Consider the following 10,682-nt stretch of genomic DNA (forward strand, 5'->3'; position numbering starts at 1 on the left):
GTCAGGCAAGGTGCTATAAACTAGTCTGCAAACTAAGCATCTGTGGGGAGCAGTGTTCTGCTCAGAGTTAGGGTGAAGGGGCTTTGAGGGAGAAGATGCTAAGGGCTAGTGTATAGCTCCAAGTTTTAGGCAGATTGCTATGCAGACCCTGCAATAATTAAAATGAGGGGAAGGGTTCCCATTAATTAATTTAACAATTTATGACTTGGTCAAACTGATCCAGAGTTAAAGCACAACTTCCTAATGTCATTTGGCAAATTAATATCCTGCACAGGAAAATCTGGATTAAGTTCCTAGAGTGAAATAATTAAGATAACACGTTGGCAGACTTTGAAGTGAGTTTTCATCCTGCTTGTAGCTAGGCAGAGGATAACACAAATGCAGTAATTCTGGAGCCAGGGGACATCAGTGAGATCCCAGTGATGCCTGTGAAGGGCAACTTTACATTTAAATTCTTGTTCCTTCATTTGAAAGCATTGGATAAGCTCTATCCCCTCAACTCCTGACACACAGCCACCACTGGGGAGAAGGGTCAGTCAGATAGAAAATGAAAAGCAGTCAGTCCAAGGATGGAGTAAAGCAGATGTGCAGATGCACAACTTATGTGACATTGCAACAGATACGATACTTCTCTTTCCAGCTTTGTCCAGACATTTAGGGGAGGTGCTTTTTTTTCTCCTGTCACGTCAGAAAATTGTCTGAAGGGCGAGGGATCACTGCAGAGCACTGGCTTGGCTATCTTACTTAGCGGTTTAAAAAGTAAAGCTATGCTAATAAAGCATTTCTAATAGTGAAGTTATCTATTTTTTTTTTTTAATTCCCGTGTAACACATCGTCAGTGAAGTACTCCTTGACAGCTTAATGATTCTGTGTGATTTCATAATAACAATTATACCCCAACATTCAGCTCTTGGCTGGATAAATGTGAGTGCCCTCACTGACTTCAGCAAATTCCAGTATTGCTCTTACGTTAAACATCAGGAATTTTTCTGCTTGTTTCTTAAGACATTACTGATTGATAATCTCCATACCATCTAAATATCTGTCAGCTCATCACAAATTAAAAGAAACATGGATTTTGGTAGCTGTCCCAAAATTTCCTAGGTTTTTAATGCAGAATTTAGTATTGTATTAGATGTCACTGATGGGAGGAATTCAATTAACCGTTACTTTACAAAATTCATTGGTGATGGTCATTTTTGTTGTCTCTGCTGCCTCCATCCACCAGCTGGCACAGAAGACTTTAGCAGCAGTGCAGTGTATTGAGAGACAGTTCATGACTAGAGGTTATGATAGTCTGGGTGTGAGACTAGAGTTGCTGGGGTAAGAGAGGGAAGGTGCCCTTCCCCTTCTCTTCCAAGTAATTAAAGACACAGACAACCTTTATGGGGGCTCTGTTTGTAGGTTTAGTTGGAACAAGACCTGAGGGATGGGACCATGTCATTCGGGCTCACAGCAGACAAATGCTTTCAACTTCTATGGCATCTTGTGCAAATATGTTTTGAGATGTCTGTCTTGAGGCATAAAAGCCTGAAGACATTTCAAAAGGTCTGAAACCCTGCAGACTAACCTGGATGAAATAAGCTGGTTGTGTATTTCATCTGTTCAGCAGAAAAAAAAACCCTTCTAGATGCTGCAACCTGCAATTTAAGAGTTGATAAATTTCATCTTGATTCTTGCAGAAATGAATTAAAAACAATGCAAATGTTTCTACTTAAAAGCCTGAAGGACTAAAGGGAGACAGATGATTACTCTCAAACAGCAGACATTTCACCTCAAAGGCATAACTCAGAAACATGAACCAGGTGTTCCTCTGCTTGTAAATACTGCACAAGCACTGTAAGAGGTAAATTACCTAAAATGGCAAAAAAAACTAGAATAAAAGCAGCAGAAGGGATCTCTGCTGTAACTCAAGCTTTTACAATGTCATATAAAGTTAAAAGGTGATGAACTTTAAAATTAATTCATTATTACTGCACCTTCTAATTTCTTTACTGTTGCTACATGAAAATCCTATAGAAATACTGCCACAGGGCTGTCAGAGCTGCACTGCAGAAGATGCACAAATCACTGGCCATGCTTTGGTTTAGTTTAACACTGGTGCTAACAGATAACACAGGTCATAGTTAGGCCTCTTTTTTCTACAGTTATAATGAGTATAACCCAGTAGTGGTCATGTGACACGATTAGTTATACCTGCCTTCTCTTACTGCTGTAGATTACATAACCCCTTGTTATGATAAGTATTAGTGTACAGCCTGGGCTACACAGATTTTAAAAATAACTTATTCAAATACAAAACATTAGATTTGTAAGTTAAGTAGTGATGGGAATCATGGGCCATTGAACTATACCTCTGGTCCATCTCGTCCATCAAGGGTGAAGCTATTATGAAAAAAAATACTTAGGAGGTTGTTTGGATATGATAGTGCAGCAGGTCTGTGCTGTGATTGAGCTTGAAGAGCTACTCTAAATTGTTACTCTAAATCAGACCAGAAGAAAGAAGTAGAGGGAGTAGTCATAGAGTAAAGGTATACATAGCTTACGTTGGGGATCATCTACAATGGCAGATATCTAGGAGTGTATCTAGATTGTCAATAGCTGTTCTATGTTAACTCCTCATTTTGCTACTTATTTTGCATGGACTACCTGTCTTACAAGTTTTCACAGTTTTCATCTGGATTCATTTAAATGCGAAAAGCATTCATAGTATGAAGGAGAGTTTAGAGACATGTTTGAGTCACCTCTTATTACCCAGTGGTCACCAGTGGAGCCACTCCTAACTGTGTGTAATTTTAATCTCCCAATTGTGAAGCAAGGTAACCGAACACAAACCTTTCCTTTGTGCTGCAAACACCCTTTGCACCGAATCAGCTCACCTGGAGGGCAGGCTGAGAGCTCTCCTGTAGCTACTGACAAGCACAACAGACCTGCAGTGACCTATTTAAATGCTGCAATTCAACCATATTTCTGAACCTAAAGGGTCAATGTAGCAAGTCAGCATAGAGAAGTGATTACACCCTAAAATAAGCAAAACTGAATTTTAAACCATTTTTGCATTGTAGAGAAGCCAAAGAGGTACTAAAAGTCTAGAGAAGCCCTTAAGTCCTGTTTCAACAGACTTGAATCGTGGTAGTTTAACCTTTACAACTTTTCCCCTCTTTACTGTCTTATGGTAGCCTACACATCAGTTGTGTGGCAGTCTAACACCATTTACAGCTGTTAACTGAGCCCAGGAACGGTGGAGGATGATGGGTAAAGCCTGTCAGTGATTCTGTTACAGGTTTTCAGAAGTTTAATAATTTCAAAAATTATATTGTGCATGGCCACAATCCTCATCATTTCTAAATTCCAACTCATCAAATTTGATAATCTCAAATGTTATGAAGTTGTTCTACATGATGCAAAACTGTCCAAATTCAAGTACTTATAAAAACATGAAGTGCTACAATAATTTGAAATAGCTGTGTGCTTTGCAAAGCACTCTCCTATTGCTGGAACACTTCAAATATTTTTATAATGATGTCAAACTGGAATGTGGTCAAATAGCCTTTTGAAGTAAAAGAGGAAGACATCAAAACACACTTCACAGAGTGAGAAAAGCACTTGGAGTATCTTGAAAAATAGTAATTTCAGCTCATCTCCAGTTTTCTGAAGCAAAAGTCTGTATGTTGATGCTGTTAAAGCAGAGATTTGTCCCTTATGGATGTGTTCCAGAGTTCGGGTCCTGATCCTGCAAACAAGCATTTGCTTCATTTTTTTTATAGTAGGGGCACGTGTGACCCCAAAGCCCAGCATGTTTTGTGGCTTCCTAGAGGCTGCCATCCTAACCAGTTCTTTCAACAAGCCATGGAATGTTGACATTAGTGGGAATTCATGTTCACAGTCAGCATTACCTGGCCAACACCGTGAACCCAGCTGAGCAGGGAAGAAAAAGTGCTCTCAGGCACCAAAAAATGCAGCCTGGTATCTCCTTCTGCTGTAGTGAAAGAAAATATGACATAATCTGCAGATTCCACATTGTCCTAATTCTTACAAATTTCCGTACCCAAGACAGCAGTTGGCTATCGATGGAAGTCGATCTACTTTCAGCTATCACTAAAGTATGTGCTGTGCCTGCCTATGTGTACACCAGAAAAGCTCTAAGAAACTTCACATGATTTCTCAGCAGTTAATGTATGCTGAATCCAGAAGCCTGATTTTCATGTTTCTTGGAAAAGACAGCTAATTCGGGGTTCAAATTAATTTTGTTTAGTTTCACACAGGAACTGCCTCTAATTAAAATTGTGCTACTGCATCACTCAGCCCTACAGACTATGTAGTGGGAAAACATGCCAGGATAACATCCTCCTTCAATTTCCTCTTTAATTTTTGGTACAATAGATGTATTTTCTTCTGTCTTCTGACGAAGAGACTAATGCATCCCTGAAGTTAATAAAATGATATGGGGTTATTTTTATTGAAAGAAAGTTAAACATCTACTGTGTCTATTGCAGTATATTAAACAATATTTTATTATTCTCACTTCTCTGACCCAATTCGTGTCCCTGGCAGGCAGAGAACCTTATTGTCTGCTTTTCTAATACATGTAGCAATTTAAAATGTGCCTGTGAAATAAAATTTAGAGATACACACCAGCTGCAGATACAGGCAGGCAAGGACAGGTGGTAGGAATGGTCCGTGGCTGTCCTGTGATAGCCCACCCAGCTTGCGAGCCCTCCCTGCTCCCCACTCTGTGAAAGGGCACAAGGAAATTGCTTCAGGGGACACTGCAAAGGAAGAGGAGTCCATACAGTGAGCAGCAGTGTTGGAGAAGCGGACACAGCCTGCAGCCACTGCAAGCGGCATCAATGCTTTGAACGGAGCCAGCGGTAGCAATCCTCCACGTCGAGCAGCAGCGCTGCGCACAACGGGTGTACGTCCTAAGTCTGCTTAGAGTTCATGGCACTCCATTCACAGATACCAGCTAAGAGCTCACCAAGAAAGGAACTTTTTGTGTGTGTGCTAAGCATGATGCAAGTCTAGCAAGAGAGAGCACCTGGCCACAGAAGGACATCTGGGTAACGGTACACGGTGAGGCACAGCACCGGGACAGGACTTACCACGCCTCTGCCAGAAAGACGCAGGCTCCTGAGAGATCTGCGGTGCCTGGGATGTTTAAAGCAAGCCACACCTACTCTTAGTCTTTTCCTTCTCTAGTAGGAGTAGGATGCTACTAGCTATTACAAATGAGAGGCACATTGTATTGAGTCTTTTTTTATACAAATTCAGGTTCACACAGCAGATATCAGATTCTTTGTTTAAAAGGTTTTTTTGCAGATGGGAAACCAAGACTGCCTGACTACTCGTGTACCTGAAAAGCAAAAGGTCTGCCCGCAAAAAAAAGTTATTACTGCTGAAACCCATCCAGATGTCAAAGGACCGTAAGGAGCAGAGGCACCACCTCAGTCACAGCATTTCAGCTTGCAGCTGCTGCAGTTGTCTGCTGTAGCCAGATCTCTTGAGTTTCCTCCAGGTACAGGGAGGGGGAAAAAAAAAAAAAAAAAAGAGTTTGGGGATGAGGAAGCTGTTTTAGGGTGGGTTTTAGGGTGGGTTTTTTTTTACATGGGAAATGGGGTAGTGTTGGAGAAATACGGTGATTTGCTTTCCCTTAAGCTTTGTTGAAATTGCAGCAGTTTTGGTAATGCTTCATCTCTACCGTGGGGAAGCACATGGGGAAAAGGAAGGCAGATGAACATTTTTAGTCTTTTTTCATCCAGTTCTGATGGAGGCTGGGAGCTCAGGGACAGGCATGAAAGAAAAACACTTCACTTCATATTAACATTTCCTTACACCCACTTAAGAGCCCTGTATGTGCCAGCAAAAAAACAAGACTAGAGCATCCGTGGGAAGAGAACACAAAAGCAAGAACACTGTGCTCAAGTGCAATTTACAGAGGGGAGGAAAAGACTGGCTGAGGCATTCACCCAGCTCTAGATATTTTATAGAGATGTTTGCCCCTAGTTGCCAGGATTTAAAATAGATTTGTTTATAGTGAGCATAGTAAAGTGACTATCTACTGCAAGGCTGACAGTTACAATTAAGTCATCATTGTTGACATGAGACAAAAATTAAAATAGACAGCAGGTTCAAATGGTATTAGAAAACGCCTGTTTGTTCTACTACTGCTTTTTCTTAAATAAACAGAATTCTGTTCATGTATGAACTGAGATAAAGCAACACCTTTTCAGGCCAACACCTTGTCATTGGGCAAATCTGCCTTTGAACTCTGATTCTCATGTCAGCAGTGGCATTATTTCCAGCTCAGCCTCCCAGCCCCTCACCATCCCAACGTGGGAGGAAAATGGCTCTCAGGTCCTGCCGGGGGCTCTGCACACAGCCGGCACCCCATGGGCCTTCACCAGGGTACGAGAGAGGTTTAACTCATTGCCACCAATTTCTATCCAGTTCTGAATTTGAACCTGATGTTGTGACCCAGCAGGCTGCTGCGTCAGAGGTCTTACTGCTATGCAGGAAAAACAGCTTGGGCTGCCTGCCACTGTACCCCAGCCGTTGCTTCCAGCCCGTTCTAAGTGGCACTGAGGGAAGAAGTGTTTCAGGACAGAAGAGAACTGTTGCCCTTTCCCCCATCCATCCCCTCTCTTTCAGGTCCATCACAGTTGCTCACAATTAAAAGGTAACTTGTATTTATAGCCTTTCTCAGAAATCGGTCTCTACAAGTTCACCCTTTATTGCTGTGATGCCTCTAAAACCAAAACTGGCAAACAGTTCAGTTGTCTTTTGTATTAAGTGTCATTGCAATCCTCTTCCCCAGCACTCTCTCATCTTTCCATAAGCCAAGTGTGCGTCTAGAGAGAAACAAAAGACACTTCAGTTCAGGATTTCTGCTTGTCCGGTGCTTAGCACATTCCTGACTCGTCTGTTAGGGATCTCCTCAAAACAATAATATCACTGATGGAGGGGTCTCAAAGCCTGAAATGGCATACAATTGCATAAAAGCTTGTGCTCAGTGTAAGCTGAATATTCCCCTTCTTCCCCCAATTCCCACTGCAGAATGGCCTCAATCTACTCACACACATCTTGCAGCTTCCCCATGATGAGCCACTGAGCAATCCTCAACTGTAATTCAGAAAGTAACTGTTTTCTCACTGCCTCTGTCTCAGTGCCCTTGCAGGGTTGCACAGCAGCCATAGCCCAAGGTGCAGCTGTACACTCAGTTCCACCAACATCCCTTTCTTTACTTAATACCACAAGGCCTTTGTTCAGCCCAACTTTTTGCTCCCTTCTACTGTTAACTCTTGCTGTCACCATGGAAATAGTGCTGCAACTACAGAAACGAGTGACTTTGTATTACTAGTGTGGATTGTGAAAGTCACTCCACAACCCATGGAGAGGTTCACCTGTCAAGGCATGAAGACACAAGCTGTGCAGAGCCTGGCACAGGGACCCTCACACTGCGGCATCATCTGGAGGCCACCGCTGTGCCTCGGGAGCAGGACGGATGGGGAAGACCTCAATTTGATTTCTGACATTACTTTTTCAAGGTCAATTAACAAATCTGTGGCAATTATCTGTGCCTCAGCTCCCCCCATTTGTATAATGAGTGTAATGATTCTGATTTATCTGACAGGCATTTTGAGGCTCTCCAATTCATTAACATGTTAATGCACCTTGAAAGTCTTTGTTTTAAGGGATAAACTAAGAATTAGAATAGAACCAACATCTTGTCAGATTCAAGACTTCTTCATGTAAACTGTAATCACAGGCCTAGGTAATTACTGTATTCCTATTCCAAGTGTGGCAAAATAAGGGACAAATTAAAAAAGCATAGCCACATGTGAAATTCTTCAAGCAATTAAAGCTTTTTCATACCTCTGTTGGAAACCAAAGCCTGACCATGGACTGTGGAGGCTCAGTAGCCACTGAAACCTCTTCTATACTCTCTTCTCATCCAAAACAAGAGTACAGAAGTCTCTGCTCTCTCCAGTCCACAGCTTACAACTGCATATTACTCTGCACACATCACCTACACTCAGCACTATCAGTTGTGCATCAGATGTCAATCAGCCATAAGAATTTCAACCTTCAGCTGCAAAGAGGCAGGACTGAGTGTCTAGCAGTAGAGTATTGTACAGTTTAGTAGAGCAGAAATAGCGATAAGGCCATGGCAACACACATGACTTTTTAGGACTTGCCTACCAAACAGCCAAGTCCAGAGCACACGTGCTCTGAATAACCTTGTTTGTTCCAGGGAATCCAGTCCAAAACCCTCCATGAAGCCCATGTGTCAATAGTCCTTGGCCATATTTGGTCGGGGGAAAAGCTTCCTCTCTGTGAATGAGCGTAAGTCAAAGCCTGGCCTGGTGTTATCTTCTCCAGACACCCAGTACACATTCCCCCTTGTGAGTTGCATATTCATGTTACCTTTCTGGTGTCACTTCAGCACACCCTGTGTGATGATCTGCATTTGTGTCATTCTCCCCAGTCAAACACCAAGCCTCTCGCCAGTAATGCACTCTGACGAGCCAGCCATCAGGGAGAGCCTGTGACTGCTGTCCTGCTCACATTTGTGCTCACCCTCCCAGCCTGTCAACTGCCTTTGGAGCACACTTGGATCCAGCTCCAAGCACTTAACTGGGTCAAGTGAGCCCACCCGCTCCTGGTGGCAGCAATGGTGGTGTCTTCTGGCTTTTGCAGGGAACTCTTTCTGTATTTGGGATGCTTCAGGCTCTCTAGAAAAAAAAACCAGCTATAGGACATCTGGGTTTGTTTGTGGCAGGACTTTCTTTGCATTTCAATGATGCATGCTATGAACCCCTCTCATTTAAACACCTGGGAGAGAAGCACTTCACTGGTAAGTGGCCAGAATGGATCAACTGCCACAGGAAGTGCAGCATCTTCAGGGGCCTCCTGAACTGCTCCAGAGTAGCTCAATCCTCTCCTTGCCTTCTTTCAGTAATAAGGTAGGGATCCATCTTTCTCTTAATGGTCATACTTACATTACAGACTTGCACTGATTACACTATCCTGCCTATTCCATTTGCTATTCCATTCCCAGGGCCAAAACACTGATTTCTTCAGAGCTGCACCATTCAATGAGCAAAGGCAGCTTCTGCTCCCAGGAGGAGTCTTTCTTCATGAAATTCAAGAAAAAAAAATGAGTAAGAGTCATTGCTATCAGTCCACTATCAGTATATTAGGAAGCATTAGAAGGAAACACATTTTCCTTCCCCCCAATCGTTTCCACCTAAATCCTTCACTAACATCACAGTGAAATTTTCCAGCTGGGAAATTAAACTTAATTTTCCCCCAGGGCAACTCGGGTGATAACTGCTTAGCCACTAGCAAATTTTATTATACCAAGAGGTATTCTCCTTTTGTTTTCCATCAAACTGATTTTCCAGCTCTACTCCGCATCAGTCAATGCATTTGCTTCTCTATTTCTTGCTTGTCAGCTATGCTACGCTGTGTTTCACGCGAGAGCCGTGAAGCAAGGCTGAGTGCTGCTGTCACCTGAAGGGACATAGACAAGGCAAAAACCCATGGAACTAAGACATGAAAATGCATTGTGTTAAAATATTAAAAATCATCTGGGCTTTGGGTGTGCTTCCAGAGTTTATGGTCATCTAGAGGCAATGATGCATTAAATTAGAAAGATATTTTATTGAATAATATTGGAAAGGTTGTTTAAAAAAAAAAAACAAAGGTTGGGGGCCTATTGAGCTCCACCAGCAGCACAAGTGCAGGTCAGCCAATTCATTAACTCCCAGTAGCCTGGAAGTTTTAACTGAATCAATGCATATAAGTAAAGAGATAGACGAGGCCAGTTAAAACAAATCCTAGACTTCACCCAAGCATACTCCACTTGCATCATTCATAGCCACGACATTACACAAGTAAAACAAAGAAAAGAAGCCTGATCCACGATGCTCATGTGAATCCGGGGGGTCACAGGATCCCATTTTGCTCCCTCCAAGAAACCTGGGTGGGCACATTCTGTCTCTGTCAATTATCCCCCAGGGAACAGGGACAGATCTTCCAAAGTGGAGATCTAAACTGCTCTCTTTTGGGAAGAAATTCATTTAAACATTCAAAAGGATCAGCCTACACTCCTGCTAACACGAGATCAGATCTTCTCTGCATTTCATCCTACCTATCGCTGCTTTCTCTGCACTAAGAGGGGTAAGGCTCAAGAGCAGAGGTGAGGATACAAGCATGGCAAAACTTAAGTTGGCAAGGAAAGCCACACATTAGCAGAGTACCACCCCTTCTAAGCAGGTAAAGGGGCTTGGTGGGGCAGCTTAGCAAGACTCAGCTTCCTCTCCCAACCCCACCATCACCATCTTCAAGTCTAAGAATGTGTTGTGCTTGACCTTATACAAGCACAAGCACATAACCTAACCAGTCACTTTTGAGCTGACAGGCATGTCAGACAGCAGACACTGTGTCTACACCTCATGTGCAGAACCCACGGGGGTAGAGAATTTCCCCAGATCACCTAGAAAGCTTGGAGCAAGATGGGCAATTCAAGGCAGCTCTCCTAGACCCCCGCTTAGTGGTCCCTGCCCTCTCTCCTCCCTCACACATCCCCAAGCCTGCGCCTGGTGACTCCTTAACTCTGAATACACCTCTCAGGGCTCAGCCCCATGCACACTGAAGGAGGGGCAGGCTACCCATGGGAC

Source organism: Strix uralensis, chromosome 17 (assembly GCF_047716275.1).
Source record: "Strix uralensis isolate ZFMK-TIS-50842 chromosome 17, bStrUra1, whole genome shotgun sequence".
Taxonomy (NCBI): domain Eukaryota; kingdom Metazoa; phylum Chordata; class Aves; order Strigiformes; family Strigidae; genus Strix; species Strix uralensis.